Genomic DNA, 12,938 nt, shown 5'->3' with positions numbered 1-12,938 from the left:
ATAAATTCAAATCAGATTTAACTAATACTTTCACATATTTACCATCTACAAGGCACTAGGTTGGAAACCTTTATTTAATGTCATAGTAGCACAAGGTCAAGCTATTATTTTCACAATTCTTTCCCCATTGATTATCATTTCTTTTTTTTAATTTTTATTTATTTATTTATTTTGAGACAGAGTTTCCCTCTTGTTGCCCAGGCTGGAGTGCAATGGCACAATCTCAGCTCACTGCAACCTCCGCCTCTGGGGTTCAAGTGATTCTCCTGCCTCAGCCTCCCGAGTAGCTGGGATTACAGGCATGTGCCCCCACACCTGGCTAATTTTGTATTTTTAGTAGAGACAGGGTTTCCTCCATGTTGGTCAGGCTGGTCTCGAATTCCCGACCTCAGGTGATCTACCCACCTCGGCCTCCCAAAGTGCTGGAATTGCAGGCGTAAGCCACCACACCCAGCTATCCGTTCATTTTATAAAGTGACCATATATATTAGCATTGGAAACAAACACTGTGCCTATAATTTTCTAGATTATTTTCACTTCAGTTTCTAAAACTATGACATTGTTAGTGTGTTTATATATACCTTCCTTCAGAACAAAGGGTAAACAGTAATTCTCCACTGTATGTTAAAAAAAGAACTGAGCTGTAAGCCTTAAGATCTCGGTCCTAGGACCCAGCTAAGGTTGGAGGACTATGTGAAAGTTACGCAAACATTCGTGGTCTTGGTTTCATTGCCTATGACATTAAAAGATTAGACTGGGTTCTCGCTAGGGACCCCTCTCATTCTAGGAGTCTAAAAAGCCTTCAGAGAGAGAATGTACTTTGGAAACAACTAACCAGGTATATGTTTTTTGAAGTGTTAATGATTGATAGGTTGTGACACTGAAATCAGTAAAACACGAATCAAATATTTACACATACCTTCCATGCAGTGTATTTTCCATCATGGGAAGGTATTGGGCAATGGAAAATTTCTCAAATACTTTTACTGGAAGAGACTAATTAGGCTCAGTTTTTTGTTATCATTATGTAAAGCTTGTAATAATGCTATGTGAAACCCTCTGTTTATTCACAGATGAAAATACCACAGCAAGAATTATTTAGCAAGTTGCTCTCAGACTAAGATGCTTATGACTTGCTTTAGTGTGTTTTCCTTTACATAAGATTTTACCTGGAAGACCAAGTCTATTGTTGTATTATTAACAATTATAATTCAAACGTCAACAATGTTTCCATTCATTATAGGCATTGTTCCTTGAAGCTGGCCTAAAATGGAAGTCAGATATCAGGGCTTATTCTCAACTCAGACAGTAACTTATAAGATAGCAAAATGTCAAACCATTTTGGTTCTCTCAAAAGATTTTTTTTATGCCATTTAACTGAATACCCTAATTCTGTCTATGAACTAGGAGAGACATATTAATTGTTTTCCATGCATTAATACGAAAAGCTTTGGAAAATACATCACATGCTTACATGTTTACTGAAGTATATTATAAATTAATTACTGTACTTTTTTGAATTTTAAATTTTCTATTTAAATTTTCAATCTGTTCATTATAGGATCTCACTATGTTGACTAGGTTGGTCTTGGACTCCTTACCTCAAGCAATCCTCCCATCTCAGCCTCCCAAAGTACTAGAATTAAAGGTGTGAGCCACCACATCGCCCCCTCCCCCACAAAATCTTTTCATTCTTTCAGGATGAAGTCTATATGTATATTGCCCATGTTTTAAAGTAGACCTTCCTGTCACTTATTTAGTAATAATCTTTTTGAGACTTTACTGGAGGCCTCGGCGGGCAGATCACTGGAGGTCAGGAGTTCGAGAACAGCCTGGCCACCATGGTGAAACCCTGTCTCTACTAAAAATACAAAAATTAGCCAGGTGTGGTTGTGGGTTCCTGTAATCCCAGCTACTCAGGAGGCTGAGGCAGGAGAATCGCTTGAACCTGGGAGGCGGATTGTGCCGTTACACTCCAGTCTGGGTGACAAGAGCAAAACTCCATCTCAAAAAAATAAAAATAAATTTAAAAAATAAGCTTTTCTGATCACCTAATAATGCTAAAGTTTAGGAATTCGATGACCAACTTCACGTGTTCCATGTCCACGCCCTTCATTGTGCAACAAACTTTGATCATATCTCCTTCTGGGCCTTTTCCACATCAAAATCCTAGTCTTTCAAATCTACCTTAAATGGAAGATTTCCATTCCTTTTTTTTTTTTTTTTTTTTTGTGAAACAGAGTCTTGCTCTGCCGCCCATGCTGGAGTGCAGTGGCACAATCTCGACTCACGGCAACCTCCGCCTCCCAGGTTCAAGTGTTTCACCTGCCTCAGCCTTCCAAGCAGCTAGGATTACAGGTGAGCACTACCATGCCAGGCTAATTTTTTTTTCTTTTTTTTCTTTTTTTTTGTATTTTTAGTAGAGACTGAGTTTCACCATGCTAGCCAACCTGGTCTCGAACTCCTGACCTCGTGATTTACCTGCCTCAGCCTCCCAAAGTCCTGGGATTACAGGCATCAGCCACCACGCCCGGCCCCATTCCCTAACTTTTGTTACCCTTCTACTTCTGACCTTCATTCACTTATTTTTAGCTTTGTTGTCTTCCTTGAGTGTGATGCTCAAAAATACACCATAGTTTTCTGAGTGAAAGAAAACTGTGCTTTCTTTCATGAGTCTAATAACTTTCCAAACAGTAGCCAATATTGCACTTGTCTTGTACTAAATTAATACATTGAAAAACGAAAATACAATTTCTATCTTTGAATTTAAATTGATATCCTTTACTCCTTTACCTTGAAATCACACTTTCTATCATTCATAACTGGATGCTGACCACTGCATTTGCCCGTGCTGAATACTATTTGCCACTTCCTTGTTCATTTCTATTATTAGGAGGAATTTTCTTAGTTCCTTTCCTCCTACTATTACTTAAGTGAAAACTGTGTTTCCCAGAACAAACCAGCCCAAGGGGGAAAAAAATAATAATCAGAATGACAATCAGGCTTGCAGATTTTTCCTGTTCTGTCCCAGCATGCCTGGTGGAAAACTGAACCTCCCAAAAATTAGGAGTGTGTTCTTCTGAATATTCTTTTGGCTGTTCTCTTCTGTTCTCATTCACTAAGGTCATGACTCCTGTTGCCCTTGACACCCAAGCAGCAGCCAACAAATAACATCTACTGAGGAAGTCTCCCACAGATCAAACTGTGTACAGAACCATGGCGTCAAAGTCCACACTGAATGTCAGGCATGAGGGGACCAAGCGTCCCTCAGGAGGGCTTCTATCTTCTGTAGCTACTGGGGCCACTGCCATGCCATCTTGTATTGCAAATGTCTCTGCTGCTGTTTTGTTGTTGTTGTTGTTTGTTTTGTTTGTTTGTTTCCCCAAGATGGAGTCTCACTCTGTCGCCCGGACTGGAGTACAGTGGCACAATCTCATTTCACTGCAACTTCCGCTTCCCGGGTTCAAGCCTCCCGAGTAAATGGGATTACAAGCGTGCACCACCATACAGGACTAATTTTTGTATTATTAGTAGAGATGGGGGTTTATATTGGCCATGCTGGTCTCGAACTCCTGATCTCAAACCAAGCCCTTGTACATGAATATTGTGAACTTTTTCTTACCACATGACAAGTTATTTCCTGTGAGGTTTCTTGTTTCCAGAATGTGTTCTACATATACATGATCTAATTTAATTATGATGACCACCCCCAGAAGAGATATGCTGCAATTTTACAGATGAAAAAACAAAGGCGTCAAGAAACTACATTGACTACTTCATATTGGACAGTTGGCAAAGGACAGATCCCAACTCAATCTGGTCTTCAGCCATGAAGTATAACTTCTCTACTTTCTATTAATTTGTATTCCAAATGTGTTGCTTCCTAAACATCATATACTGCATCAATGTCAGGAAACTAGAGTTTGCTGACCCCATGCCACTGCTCTAAAAGACATGCCCAGACCTTTTTGAATTCTAGTATAAACACAGTTCTGACTCCAACTCTAATTCTTATCATCTAAGTATGAACATAGATTATGCACATACTAGTATAGTCCCCTGAGCTTCATTTTTTCCTCCTGTATGCAATCAGCTAATAATTATTTTCTAGGGTAGAAAAGAATCTGGTTCTACTAGAATTTTTCCTTCCTTTCTTTTGCAGGCTTCGGAGTTCTTTCTCTTCCAGGTCTTTTCCAAAAGTCATAAATAAGCCTTCTCTGATTCTCCGAGGCAGAGCCTAAACTCTCTTACTCTATAAACTTATCACCTTATAAAAACTTCTTTCAACCCATATGTCACACTGCTTTAGTATATTACAAGCCTGTCCTGCCCAGTGGGCTGTGAAATACTTGAGAACAAGGATTGTATCTGATTCAGTGCATATACCTAGTGTCAGGAAATAATAAGAACTACTAGGAAAATCCATGACTATTACTCACTGTTTACAAACATATGGCCGGGTGTGATGGCTCACACCTGTAATCTCAGCACTTTGGGAGGCCGAGGAGGGTGGACCACTTGAGGTCAGGAGTTCAAGACCAGTCTGGGCAACATGGTGAAGCTCCATCTCTACTAAAAATACAAACAATAATAATAATAATAATAATAAGTTGGGCATGGTGATGGATGCCAATAGTCCCAGCTACTCAGGAGGCTGAGGCAGGAGAATCACTTGAAACTGGGAGACAGAGGTTGCAGTGAGCTGAGATCGCACCACTACACAAAACAAATATATTCCTAGATTTTGGTTTTTGTTCTCTAAACCTTATTATGTAAGAAGTTTATTTCAAACTTTTCACTCACATATCTCTAACAACCAAGGAGTGTTTCCAGAGTGTCCCAAGGCCTACCTCTATGACGTTGGCAAATATCTTTTTTTTTTTTTTTTTTTTGAGACGGAGTCTCGCTCTGTTGCCCGGGCTGGAGTACAGTGGCGCGATCTCAGCTCACTGCAAGCTCCACCTCCCAGGTTTACAGCAAATATCTTAACCTCTCTGTATCTGTTTTCCCATCTTTCAGAGGGACATAACAATTGTGCCTACCTCATAGAGTTGTTGTGAGGATTAAATGAGTGAACATATGTTAAGCATCTAGTATAGTACCTGACACATATAAAGAACTATGTAAGTATATGCTGATATTATTATCTTTATTTATTATTATTATTTAAAAGAATGTTTTATATTTATGGCAGAATACAACTGAGGCTCCAGTAAGGTTTGCCACAGAAACCTTGTCGCCTCATTTTGTCTCATCTGTCACCCTTGTACATTGCTGCATATATCTAGGAATGCTAAAATATTTGTATTTGAGAAGCAAATTCCTATAGATTCTTATAAATACATATGATGTTCAAGTTCCTCTTTACTACAATATAAAAGTAATACTTTATTTGTTTGCTTTTAATACTTTATGGTCTTGCAAGGCCTTGTACATTATGTGGACCGCTGACTCTCTGTGAGAACTTTGGCATATTTATGAGGCATGATACTATTTGAGAAACCATGTTGCCGGGAAAAAGCAGATCATGCTTGTAGGTACTCAACCAAACTAGGCTTTGATGTAGAGTCTTTAATTGTGTCCATAGCACAATTTGGGTAATGACATATGTGTTGAAAACCTGAACTTTAATAGTGCTTTGTAGTATAACAAAGCGTTTTGAATATATCGTCTAATTTAATACTTGAAAAAACCTGATACATCAATTTTGCAGATGAAAAAATTTTGTCTCAGAACTATTAGTAAAAGACCAACAAACACTAAGCCAAAAATGGGCAGCACTAAATTTCCAATAAGAGTGTGCCCTTATCTTATCCTTTACAGATAAATGGTAATTTGAATTTCCTTCAAAATAATCTAGCCGGGGAAAGTAGCATAGATGAAAACAAATTGACAAAGAACTTATCATTACTGAAGCTGGAGGATGGATATTTATGTTTCATTTTTCTATTCTGTCTACTTTAGTCCATTGTTGAAACTTTCCCTAATTAAAAAAAAAAAAAAAATTTTTTTTGGAATAATCAAATTTAAGAGTTTATGCAGCAGGCTTCTTTTCCTCTGTAGTAGGTTGCTTTTCTGCAGGCTTCTTTTCAGGGGCTGGTTTCTTGGTAGCTGCTGCCTTTTTTCCCACCAGAGGCTTCTTCTGCTTCTTAACACCAACAACAGCCTTCTTTCCTTTCTTACCTACCACAGGCTTCTTGCCTGCAACCGCCGCCTTCTCATCTGATTTGGCTTCTAGTGCTGCTGCTGCAGCAGCTGCCTTATCCACGCGGAGCTTGTGATTCCTGGCCTGGCGAAGAATGGTATTCCGGCGCATGGTCTTTGCATATGGGTTTAGCTTCAACATGATTCTCAGGTTTTTCAGTGGGTTCTTCTTTAGGACTCTGCGATGAATCTTCTTGCGTGGTGCTCCCTAATTAAAAAAAAAAAAAAAAAAGTTTAAAGAAAAAATGTGAGACTATGAATCTTGGCTGTGTTCTTTATCATGTGTCATTGGGCAGGCCTATGCCCAGTTTCCTCATCTATAAAATGGTAGTAACAATCCCTCCCTCACAGGAAAGTTGTGTGAATTAGATGACCTATTGCATGTAACTGTTGCATGCAGCAATTGCATGGAATATTTTTCTGATTCCCAATTGTTTGCTTTTTCTATTTCAGGCTAATATCCATTTTGAACAAAATATTAATAAACTCATTCACTCCTTCAACAAATAATATGCAAGTCATGTTCTAAGCATTGACAGTATAGAGATAAACAAAATAAGTAAAGTACCTAGCCTCACTTAGCTTAAAATCTAGTATGGAAAAAAAAATTATATATATATAATGTGTTAAATATTAATGGTGAAAAATATATCAGGATAGAAGGAATGAACAGAAATTAAAAGAGGACATTTAATTTATATAGCATGATCAGAGAAGTGGCCAATGGTATGCACACAATCATCACTAAAATTTAAATTACATAAACTTTAAATTTTATAAAAAGAAACATAATAAATATTTAAAACTTCCTGGCCAGGCGCAGTGGCTCATGCCTATAATCCCAGCACTTTGGGAGGTCGAGGTGAGTGGATCACCTGAGATCAGGAGTTTGAGACCAGCCTGGCCAAAATGGTGAAACCCTGTCTCTACTAAAATAACAAAAAATTAGCTGGGCATGGTGGCGGGTGCCTTTAATCCTACCTACTCGAGAAGCTGAGGCAGAAGAATTGCTTGAACCTGGGAGACAGAGGTTGCAATAAGCTGAGATCGCGCCATTGCACTATAGCCTGAGTGACAAGAGCAAGATTCTGTCTCAAAAAAAAAAAAAAAAACTTCCTAACTTTTTTACTACATTTTACTATTACCCATCCCATGCCTTGTAGTTATTCAAGTCCTATGTATCTGTATGATGGAAATACTATATAATGGTGTGCTACTACTCCACATCTATTTCCTTTTTGTTGTTATTTGTTTGTTTTGAGACGGAGTTTCGCTCTTGTTGCCCAAGCCAGAGTGCAATGGCTCAATCTCTGCTCACTGCAACCTCCGCCTCCTGGGTCCAAGCGATTCTCCTGCCTCAGCCTCCTGAGTAGCTGGGATTACAGGCACACACCACCACACCTGGCTAGTTTTTTGTATTTTTATTAGAAACGGGGTTTCACCATGTTAGCCAGACTGGTCTCGAACTCCTGCCATCAGATGATCTACTGCCTTGGCCTCCCAAAGTGCTGGGATTACAGGCGTGAGTTACCGCACCTGACATTTTATTTTATTTTATTTTATTTTATTTTATTTTATTTTTTATTTTATTTTATTTTATTTTATTTTTATTTTATTTTATTTATTTTATTTTATTACTTGGAATCTTGCTCTGTCGCCGAGGCTAGAGTGCAGTGGTATGATCTCTGCTCATTGCAACCTCTACCTCCCGGGTTCAAGTGATTCTCCTGCCCCAGTCTCTGGAGTAGCTGGGATTACAGTCACCTACCACCACACCCAGCTAATTTTTGTATTTTTAGTAGAGAGGGAGTTTCACCATGTTGGTCAGGCTAGTCTCAAACTCCCGACCTCAGGTGATCCACCCACCTTGGCCTCCCAAAGTGCTGAGATTACAGGCGTCAGCCACCATGCTTGGCCTGCACGTCTATTTCCAACTCCACCTTCAGTGACAAATACTTAAAACTTCCTGGCCAGGCTCAGTGGCTCAGGCCTGTAATCCCGGTACTTTGGGAGGCTGAGGCAGGTGGATCACCTGAGATCAGGTGATCAGATTAGGAGCTTGAAGGTGGCCATGGTGAGAGTATTTTCTACTGGGAAATTCAGTGAATACAAAATCAGGCCTTAGTTTATTATTTACTGATGGTCAATTAGAACTTAAAAAACTGATGAATAAAATGCCAACAATGCAGATTAAATTTAAGTTTGTGTTATAATGTATATACTAGCATATATATTTTTTTCAGAGAACCAGTTATTAAACTTTCACCAGCACACCATAGGATAAACCTCTCTCATAAAGTTATATTGATTAATAAACTGAAAAAGAGACTCAAAGGTGAGAGTGAGCTTTGCAGATATCCTGGAGAAGAGGAGATTCTGTTCCACCCAGAAGAAACAGCAAGCAGCAAGCACTCTGGCCAGTGTGGCTGGAAACAAGTGAAAAATGAGAAATGCTTTGGGTCACAAGCTAGATCATATTGTGCCTCTGAATCACTATCAGGATTGCCTTGTTTGTTTGTTTGTGACAGTGCCTCACTTTTTTGCCCAGGCTGGAGTGCTGTAGCACCATCACAGTTTACTGCCAACTCAAATTCCTGGGCTTAAGCAATTCTCCCGTCTCTGCCTTCCTTGCTAGGTTGTCCAGGCTAGTCTTGACCTCTGGCCTCAAGAGATCCTTCTGCCTTGGCCTCCCAGAGCACTGGAATTACAGACATTACCTACCATCCCCAGCCAAGACTGCCTCTTAATCATCTGACAGAGATGGGGAAACCCCTAGCGAGTTTTCATTTTTATTTTTACTTTTATGTGTAGAGACAGGGTCTCACTTTGTCACCCAAGCTGGAATGCAGTGGTGCGATCATAACTCACTGTAACTTCCAACACCTGGGCTCAAGTCATCCTCTCGCCTCAGCCTCCCAAGTAGCTAGGACTACAGGTGTATGCCACCAAGCCTGGGGATTTTGAACAGAAAAGTAATCTGAATGATTTACATTTTAATGGATGCTCTGGCTACTGTGGAGAATAGGCTGCAGGGCAGAAACACAGAACCAGAAAAACCATTTAGTCAGCAATAATCCAAGAGTTGTGATGATAGTGGCTTTCACCTTTGTGGTAAGGAAAATGTTAAAAATTGTCAGTTTTTAAGTATATTTTGATGGAAGAGCCAGCAGGGTCTGTTGACGAACTGGAAATTGTAGATAAGAGAAAGTAAAGTATGACTCCAAGGTTTTGGTCCCAAGCAACTGGAAGGATAGAGTTGGTATCTACCAAGCTGGAAAAGACCAAGATGGCATTTACCAAGACTATGGGAAGAGTAGAAGACAAGAATTTGGAGTTCAGACATGTAAAGTATGAGATGTCTATTAGACATCCAACGAGGATTTTGAATTGACAGTTGGATATTAGTGTGAGGAGTTCAGGGGAAAGGTTTGGGTTTTATATATACATATAAAACTTAAGAACTTAAGAAACTGATGAATAAAATAATATATAAATCAGCATATATAAAACCAGTGTTAAAGCAATGAGACTGGCTGAGTCTCACTAAGGAGTAAGTTGACACAGAAAAAAATTCAGGTCCGAAGACTGAGCCCTGCAGCACTCCACCATTAAAGGGTCTAGGAAATGAAAGAGACCAGCAAAAAGGAGTCTGAGAAGATGTGCCTATAAAAGAGAAGAATTTGTAAGTATCAGGAATTCATTTGAAATGTTCTTTATTTCTTTGTAACCTGTTTCTTCCCTACAAAGACTTTGAGGCAGTAAGCAACAACAACAAAAAAAGTTAATAAAAGTGAAATACAAAAAAAAAAAAAACCCGAGTCACAGAAGACTAAAAATATGGGAACTACAAGAATCAACATGGTTAGTGTAAACATGTTTGCCTCTGAGTTTCCTACAACTCAGAGCAAAAATAAAACACAATCAGTGTATTTGTTAGTGCTGCAATAACAAAATACCACAGTCTGAGTGGCTTAAAAAACAAACTTATTTTCTCACAGTTCTGGGGGCCAGAATTTCAAGATCAAGGTGTCAGCAGGCTTGGTTTCTCCTGAGGCCTGTCTCCTTGGCTTACCAAGGGGGCACCTTCTCCCTGTGACTGCACATGGACATTTCTCTGTGTGAACAAGCCTGGTGTCTCTTCCTCTTCTTATAAGGACAGTAGGATACCAGTCCTATTGGATGCGGACTCTAACCTTATGGTCTCATTTAATCTTTTTGTTTGTTTTTGAGACGGAGTCTCGCTCTGTTGCCCAGGCTTCAGTGCAGTGGCGTGATCTCGGCTCACTGCAACCTCAGCCTCCCAGGTTCAAGTGATCCCCCTGCCTCAGATGCCTGAGTAGCGGGATTACAGGAACGTGCCACCACGCCCGGCTAATTTTTGTATTTTTAGTAGAAACGGAGTCTCACCATGTTGGCCAAGCTGGTTTCGAACTCCTGACCTCGAATGATCCACCCATCTCAGCCTCCCAAAGTGCTGGGATTACAGGCGTGAGGCGCCAGACCCCGTCTTAATTATCTCTTAATTATCTCCAAATATATTCACATTGGAGGTTAGGAATTCAATACATGATTTGTTTGAGAGGACAAAATTCAGTCTGTAACAAACAGTGATACTGTTATTACTCATTTTTAAATATTTATTTATTTATTTATTTATTTATTTATTTATTGATTTATTTGAGACAGAGTTTCACTCTTGGTCACCCAGGCTGGAGTGCAATGATGCAATCTTGGCTCACTGCAACCTCCTTCCCGGGTTCAAGCGATTCTCCTGCCTCAGCCTCCTGAGTAGCTGGGATTACAGGCCCCTACCACCACGCCCAGCTAATTTTTGTACTTTTAGTAGAGACAGGGCTTCACCATGTTGGCCAGGCTGGTCTTAAACTCCTGACCTCAAGTGATATGCCCTCCTTGGCTTCCCATAGGGCTGGGATTACAGGCATGAGCCATTGCACCCAGCCTATTTATTTATCTATTTAGAGACAGAATCTTGCTCTGTTGCCCAGGCTGGAATGCAGTGGCAAGCTGTCAGTTCACTGCAGCCTCTGCCTCCTGGGTGCAAGTGATTCTGTTGCCTCAGCCTCCCGAGTAGCTGGGATTACAGGCGTGTGCCACCACACCTGGCTAATTTTTGTATTTTTAGTGGAGACAGGGTTTCATTATGTTGGTCAGGCTGGTCTCAAACTCCTGACCTCAGGTGATCTGTCCACCTCAGCCTCCCAAAGTGCTAGGATTACAGGCATGAGTCATTGCACCCGGCCATGTTTTTAATTAGTTAGTTAGTTTTGGGGGTTTTTCTTGAGATCAAGTCTCACTCTATTGCCCAGGCTGAGTACAATGGCACGATCTCGGCTCACTGCAACCTCTGCCTCCCAGGTTCAAGCAATTCTCCTGCCTCAGCCTCCCTAGTAGCTGGTATTACAGGCTTGTGGCACCATGCCTGGCTACATTTTGTATTTTTGGTAGAGATGGGGTTTCACCATGTTGGCCAGGCTGGTCTCGAACTCCTGACCTCAAGTGATCCACCTGCCTCAGCCTCCCAAAGTGCTGGGATTACAGAGGCGAGCCACTGCGCCTGTCCTTTATTTATTTTTTAATTCTAAAAAATATTCTCAAGTAGGACCATATTTTATAAACGTTCTATTTACCCTCTTTACGTCACTGCTATTATAGGATGTTTGGTTTGTCCCAATATTACTTTTAATGAATTTATTACATGTACATATGAGTCCAGAAGGAATGTTCCTGAGCTGAGCTCAGGAGTCAGAAACTTGGTATGCCTCAATCTGCTATCTTCAGAAGTGCAAATGTTCTCTGTAAGAAATAAAGGCTGCTGTTTTTCTATTTTGATTGCTTCTTTATGCTTTGATGCTGAGGAGTAATCAGGCAGGAAATGTTCTGCATAATCCTTTCTAAAAGCCAAGTCAGATATTGGAAGGCAATGCTGTAAGCATCACCATTAAAAATAAAAGTAAAGATCAAAGGCCTAGAAAAATGTCTGTGGACCAGGACTACCAATATTCAAGACATGGTGGGGTGGGGAGTTAAAAGATATTTTAAGAAGATTGCCTATTGAAAATATAACTTAATTATACTGATAAAAAAATTTTGTAAGATCAAGCAGAATTAGTGCTTTTGTTGAAATTTGTCATATTGGAAAATTTTAAAGTTAATTTAGGGCTCTGATTACACAGTATTTCTTTATATTTGATTTCCAAGCATAAAACAATACTTAAAAAAAGTTAAGTTGCATTTATTGTTTCTTTGTTTTTGTTTTTGTTTTTTTTGAAACAGAGTTTCACTCTTATTGCCCAGGCTGGAGTACAATGGCACAATTTTGACTCTGCCTCCCGGGTTCAAGCGATTCTCCTGCCTCAGCCTCCCAAGGAGCTGAGATTACAGGCATGTGCCACCATGCCCAGCTAATTTTGTATTTTTAGTAGAGACGAGGTTTCTCCATGTTGGTCAGGCTGGTCTTGAACTCCCGACCTCAGGTGATCCTCCCACCTTTGCCTCCCAAAGTGCTGGGATTACAGGCGTGAGCCACTGCACCCGGCCACATTTATTGTGTTAAAGTAGTAGTATTTGTAATTTCATCCAATAAAGCATCTGTGGTGAAGAAAAGGAAAGATGGAGGGAGCGAGGAAGGAGACAGAGAAAGAGAGAGAAGGAAGGAAGGAAGGAAGGAAGGAAGGAAGGAAGGAAGGAAGGAAGGAAGGAAGGAAGGAAGGAAG

This window comes from Piliocolobus tephrosceles, chromosome 5 (assembly GCF_002776525.5).
Source record: "Piliocolobus tephrosceles isolate RC106 chromosome 5, ASM277652v3, whole genome shotgun sequence".
In the NCBI taxonomy this organism is placed as follows: Eukaryota; Metazoa; Chordata; class Mammalia; order Primates; family Cercopithecidae; genus Piliocolobus; species Piliocolobus tephrosceles.
Note: the sequence above shows the minus strand (reverse complement) of the source record.